We start from the raw sequence: 6,748 nt of genomic DNA, 5'->3' as shown, positions 1-6,748 counted from the left end.
CTATTTGTGCAAAGGTAAGAGTTTGTTGTTTCTACTGTGGTGGATTATTGCATTTTAAAAGATGGGGAGCACCTAGTTGCCCCACACCAAGGCCCCCACCAAAGGCGAGGCAGCAGTGGCAGCCAGGGCCTCCCAGACACCTGCACGGGCAGCAGATCAAGGGAATCTGCTTGTTGGACAACCCAACATCAGCCACCCAGACCAGGCCTGGAAAGATTGCCATAGGGGCCCCCAGCACCAGAGAGCAGGGGGACACAGGGCACACAAGTCCCAGCCCAGTCAGAGACCACTCTCCCGCTGCATCAGAAGGCCCAGCACAAGGCCCCAACCACCGAAGAGGCCCCCCAGCTCCAAACGAGCAGCCCACCACCAGAGCAGAAACGTGGAGATGGTGTGGTCTGCTATGTCATGTTGCCTGGCTCTGGCAGTGCTCCGCCTTGCACCAATTCTAAGGTAGCAGTTCTGCTGCTGGGTTGTTGCCCTTCTACAGCCTCCTCCGATTCTCTTGATGTCCTGGCCTGTCCCTAGGTAGACAGACACATCAAACTTGCCATCATCCGAGCTACACCACCTGAGCCACGTGTGTGGATTGTAGACTTTTACCTCATGCTGGCGTAAAAGCACCATCGTCATTCACAATGACTAAAACAGCAGGCAGAAAGCATCAGGACTGAGATTTGGTCTGTACCTACCTTCTGCAGGACCACTCCTGCTTATTGGCAATAAGTTCCACCTGTTGTCTACTTCATTTGTAAAACAGAAAGTGAAATTGATTGTCAATCAGAGTTGCTTCTTAGGTGGACAGTTAGATTTCACAGAGCTCTGATTGTTGGTTGTTGACTTGGAGTTATATTGAGTTGTTTCTGTGTTCTCCTTGTTTTTGTGAGCAGTGTATTTACTGACCAAAGACAGACGAAGAGGCGCTTTGCAGCTGACATGCAGTTGGTGTCCTGCCACGTAATCCATGGACTATGTGAGGCGGCGAGTCTCCAAACTGATGATACCCAGAATCCCTGAAGGAAAAACTCCATTCAGTGTCAATTTTAGAATCAACACTGAAAGTTCCTTGAATTCTACTCTCAGGACAGTTACATTTAATTCAACGAGTGTTGATCTGCTCTAACTTTTTAACAGTTTTGAATTTGCTGTTGTGGAACCATTAAGGTGTTTGAACTGCTCCAAGTCGGACTTGTCACCCAGGACATGTCTGCTATGGAACACTGAAACGGCCTTTAGCCAGAGACAGGTTAGCTCCCAGGATCACTCAGGCTCTGATGGCCCTCCACCATGGTAGGGTGGTGTTTCACTGATGGCCTTCCACCATGGTAGGGGGTGTTCCACTAATGGCCCTCCACCATGATAGGGTGGTGTTTCACTGATGGCCCTCCACCATGGTAGGGGGGTGTTTCACTGATGGCCCTCCACCATGGTAGGGTGGTGTTTCACTGATGGCCTTCCACCATGGTAGGGGGTGTTCCACTAATGGCCCTCCACCATGATAGGGTGGTGTTTCACTGATGGCCCTCCACCATGGTAGGGGGGTGTTTCACTGATGGCCTTCCACCATGGTAGGGGGGTGTTTCACTGATGGCCTTCCACCATGGTAGGGGGGTGTTTCACTGATGGCCCTCCACCATGGTAGGAAGGTGTTTCACTGATGGCCTCCACCATGGTAGGGTGGTGTTTCACTGATGGCCCTCCACCATGGTAGGGTGGTGTTTCACTGATGGCCTTCCACCATGGTAGGGTGGTGTTTCACTGATGGCCTTCCACCATGGTAGGGTTGTGTTTCACTGATGGCCCTCCACCATGGTAGGGTGGTGTTTCACTGATGGCCTGCCACCATGGTAGGGTGGTGTTTCACTGATGGCCTGCCACCATGGTAGGGTGGTGTTTCACTGATGGGCCTCCACCATGGTAGGGTTGTGTTTCACTGATGGCCTTCCACCATGGTAGGGTTGTGTTTCACTGATGGCCCTCCACCATGGTAGGGTGGTGTTTCACTGATGTCCCTCCACCATGGTAGGGTGGTGTTTCACTGATGGCCTTCCACCATGGTAGGGTTGTGTTTCACTGATGGCCCTCCACCATGGTAGGGTGGTGTTTCACTGATGGCCTGCCACCATGGTAGGGTGGTGTTTCACTGATGGCCTGCCACCATGGTAGGGTGGTGTTTCACTGATGGGCCTCCACCATGGTAGGGTTGTGTTTCACTGATGGCCTTCCACCATGGTAGGGTTGTGTTTCACTGATGGCCCTCCACCATGGTAGGGTGGTGTTTCACTGATGTCCCTCCACCATGGTAGGGTGGTGTTTCACTGATGTCCCTCCACCATGGTAGGGTGGTGTTTCACTGATGGCCCTCCACCATGGTAGGGTGGTGTTTCACTGATGGCCCTCCACCATGGTAGGGTTGTGTTTCACTGATGGCCCTCCACCATGGTAGGGTGGTGTTTCACTGATGTCCCTCCACCATGGTAGGGTGGTGTTTCACTGATGTCCCTCCACCATGGTAGGGTTGTGTTTCACTGATGGCCTTCCACCATGGTAGGGTTGTGTTTCACTGATGGCCCTCCACCATGGTAGGGGGTGTTCCACTGATGTCCCTCCACCATGGTAGGGTGGTGTTTCACTGATGTCCCTCCACCATGGTAGGGTGGTGTTTCACTGATGTCCCTCCACCATGGTAGGGTGGTGTTTCACTGATGTCCCTCCACCATGGTAGGGTTGTGTTTCACTGATGGCCTTCCACCATGGTAGGGTTGTGTTTCACTGATGGCCCTCCACCATGGTAGGGGGTGTTCCACTGATGGCCCTCCACCATGGTAGGGTGGTGTTTCACTGATGGCCTGCCACCATGGTAGGGTGGTGTTTCACTGATGGGCCTCCACCATGATAGGGTTGTGTTTCACTGATGGCCTTCCACCATGGTAGGGTTGTGTTTCACTGATGGCCCTCCACCATGGTAGGGGGTGTTCCACTGATGTCCCTCCACCATACTAGGGTGGTGTTTCACTGATGTCCCTCCACCATGGTAGGGTGGTGTTTCACTGATGGCCCTCCACCATGGTAGGGGGGTGTTTCACTGATGGCCTTCCACCATGGTAGGGTGGTGTTTCACTGATGTTCTGCCACCATGGTAGGGGGATGTTTCACTAATGGCCCTCCACTCCTCCTGTTCTGTTTTTCATTTTTCCAAAACACGATTCTTTATTTTTTCTTTGCTCTTTGTCTTTTGTTCTTTCACTGTTTTCTTTTTCTTTTTTGTGATCTATATCCAGCTTTTCCAGCTCTTGTTGTTAAGCTTCATTTCGTTGCTGTATGGGCTGGAATGGTCACAATCTTCCTCATATTTTTGTTCCAGATCATCTGGAGAAATGTGCAGGTTTTGCCTGACAGTTTCCTTCTTTTCTTGGATCTTGGTGTTAAAAACTTTCACAACCCTCAAGAAAAGTGCACTCTTCTCCGTTGCATCATCATGTTTTACTTTTACAGCTTCATACTTGACCCTCATTTCTTCCAGCTGGACGAGTTTGTCTTCCACTCTTACTAAAGTCATTTTTCTTTGCTGGACTGTAGTGCTGGAACTCTCTGCCACCTAGTGGTGAACCTAAAGATTTGAAAGCCTAACCTCCTGTCTTATTCTGAGCCTGTCTGGATTCTGGGCTATTGCTGACCCACCCCATCTCACAAAAGTGTAAAGGCTAAAATGTTTGTATTTTGATTACACGCTGGTCACATGGAACTCAGAAGATCCAGCCATCTAGAGTCAACTGAGCTCAGCATAACATTTGTCGAGGCGTGGGGCTCAAGTTAAGACTGCTGTTCCTCCTTAGTGTTTGTTCAGTGCAGACCAAAGAATATGACCCACCTCTTGTTATTTGTCTGTGAAGACTCTCATTCATCCAGGTAGATTCCATCATAGTAGTAGGTTTAAAGGTTGTCATCTGGACTTGGTTTTTAAAGTTTCACCTCTTATCCAAAAGGCTTAGTCAGTTCGTATGGAATTGACTAAGCCTTTTGGACAAGAGGTGAAACTTTAAAAACCAAGTCCAGATGACAACCTTTAAACCTACTACTATGATACCTCCTGTTAGTAACCAATTTCTCCCTACTTTGTCTGATGTTTGTGCTGACAGAGTTTGTCTGTTCTGACTGGACAATGGACAACATGCAGGAAACCAAAAGACTCCAAAAACGATTCTTTCTGTTCATCAGTGAGACTGTAGACTTTTTGAATCCCAGAAAATGTCCTCTCTGAACCATCGTCTCCCAATAGCTGGTTGTTGTGAGATGCTCCGTGTCTCCCCTCCTCTTCTGCCTTCGTCACAGATGATCCAGCGATCTTAGTGTCAAAGACCTGATTGTTTTTACAGCACTCTCTGCCAGCTTTGATGACAGATGCTGTGCAGTGTCTTTCTGCCAAGCAGTGTGACGCCTAAAGTTTCCAGGTGTCACCAAAAATTTCTGCCAGATTCTCAACAGCGAGCTCCTGCTCAGGGAGTTTTTTGGCATCCTTGCAAGACTCAGATCTGCTTCTTATTGTCTGGATGTTGAACCCCCTAGTGGTACAGCAACATTGGTCTGATGGGCTGGCAGAACGTCCGATGCTGGCACAGCAGAGCTGGGATTGCAGGGTCCCAGGCTGAGCTCCTTGTAGTCCTTCTTTTGCATAGATTGCGGGGTTCCAGTGAGCTGGGCTTCAGGCCAGGATGACTTGACTAACAGCCGAGGACGCTGTGCGAGTCAGTCAGCTTCAGGGCCTGGTGCTGAGAAGGTCGACAGCAGAAAACAAACTACTATAGAAGCGCCACTGTAAAAGAGCAACCAGGGATGCCGGCACAAAATACTTTGATGAAACACTTGAGACACGCTACGATAAAAATGGTGTTTTGATGTTTTCAACATGTTTTTTGTGGCATTTTTCCTCCTATAATTTCATTTCTGAGTATTTATTAATTAAAATTGTTGTAAATCAGAAGCAGACTCAAAAAAGCTGTTGGAAATAGCTTGAAAGTGGGACATAGAAGCTACCGTGGCAAGCAACAAGCTCCCCTCTTCCCATTCTGATCGTCCACCTGCAGACCAACAGATCCATGACCGTCTTTGTTTTCCTGGTCTGAGCTGGATCTGGATCAGAACTGGACGGATGGATGGATCTGATACTGATCACCATTTTTGTTGCACGGGTTATGTTAGGGGGTGTGAGGGCCTGTAAGCTAGCGGGGGAGAGTGTAAACAGATGGGTGGTGGAAAGGGGACGGGCTTACTATGGCGGCCCAGAAGGGTCACAACACTTTTATTTTGCAAAACAAAATAACGCGCTACAACTCTGTCACAACACTAAAAAAATTAACTCACAACACGAAACAATAACTCACAACACAATAACTTAGAACAATAACACATAACTTTCAACACAACACTTCAACTTACATCACAACACAATAACTCACAACACAAAACAATAACTCTCAACACAATAACTCACTTCACAACACATCAACTTACAACACAACACTTTAACTCACATCACAACACTTTATCTCACAACACAACACAATAACTCACAACACAACACACTTTAACTCAAAATGGAAGTTCCTGTGCTTTTATTCTGAAAATTCCACTGGGCTAAAACATCGGTAATCATGTCTCCATTAAAGGTTCATGGAACTTCAAGGTCAAATTGATGAGAACCACGAAGAAAAAAGTTTCTGTGTGTCGGTGTGTGGAACTAAACTTTGGAACGGTTTAAGTAATGAGCTCAAAAAATGTTTAAATATTCAAGAAAATTTATAATGAAACTCTGATTTCAGGATATGAAGATAAGAGGATTTATGGATCAACGGGTGTTTTTTTTTTTTAACTTGTCCTGTCCAACAGCTGGGCAGACAGATGAGAGCTGAAGGCCTCTTGTGTTGGACATATTTTACTTTAACAACAGGGGTTATGAATCTTCTGACAAACCAGAGGTATGTCTGAATAAACCCCTTTTGTAGTTGAGGCCAAACTTTATTCTTTTTAATCATATTTGCAAATCTTTTGTGTTGGACCGGACGGAAAAGGAAAGAAGGGAAGAAGAGAGAGGGATGGTAGAGAGGGGGGGGGGGGTGGAGGGTGATCATAGGAGGGGGGAGGTAAAACCATGAAGCAGCATAAAGCAACAAGTTGCTGGAAGTTTATCATTACAGTAAGGTTCAGATGTAGTACAAATCTCAATCACGCAAACTATTAGTGCAAAGGTGAGCTAACACCTGTGCTCAGGTGAGTGTTTATGTTCTTCTAAAATGGATGGTGGAATGTGAAAAGGAGGGAAAGTGCCCAGCCATCCCCACACCAAGACCCCTGCCGCAGCAGCAGCGGCAGCCAGAACCCCCAACGCCACACGGCAGCAGGCAGAGAACAACCGCCCCCCGGGAGATCACATCCACCACCCAGGCCAGGGCCAGCAGGACCGCCGCGAGGCCCCCAGAGCCAGAGAGCAGGGAGGCATGGGGGGAAAGAGAGGGCCGCCCCAGCCCAACCAGGAGAGCAGCCCCCCCGCCGCGCCGGGAGGGCCCAACGCAGGGCCCCAACCGGGAAGGGCGCCCACAGCCCCAGACGAGCACCTCATCACCACCCAGGAGTTCTGGGCATCCCCCGCCCCAACCCCAGGTACGAGCCAGGAACCCCCATAGGGAGACCCGCTCCGCGCTCCAGGCAGCCACCCACCCGGCCCACGGTTGGTCCAATAAGGAGCAAGGCA

Source organism: Oryzias latipes, chromosome 19 (assembly GCF_053564925.1).
Source record: "Oryzias latipes strain Hd-rR chromosome 19, Olatipes_Hd-rR_3.1".
Taxonomy (NCBI): domain Eukaryota; kingdom Metazoa; phylum Chordata; class Actinopteri; order Beloniformes; family Adrianichthyidae; genus Oryzias; species Oryzias latipes.
The sequence above is the reverse complement of the archived record's forward strand: the minus strand, read 5'-3'. Positions refer to the sequence as shown.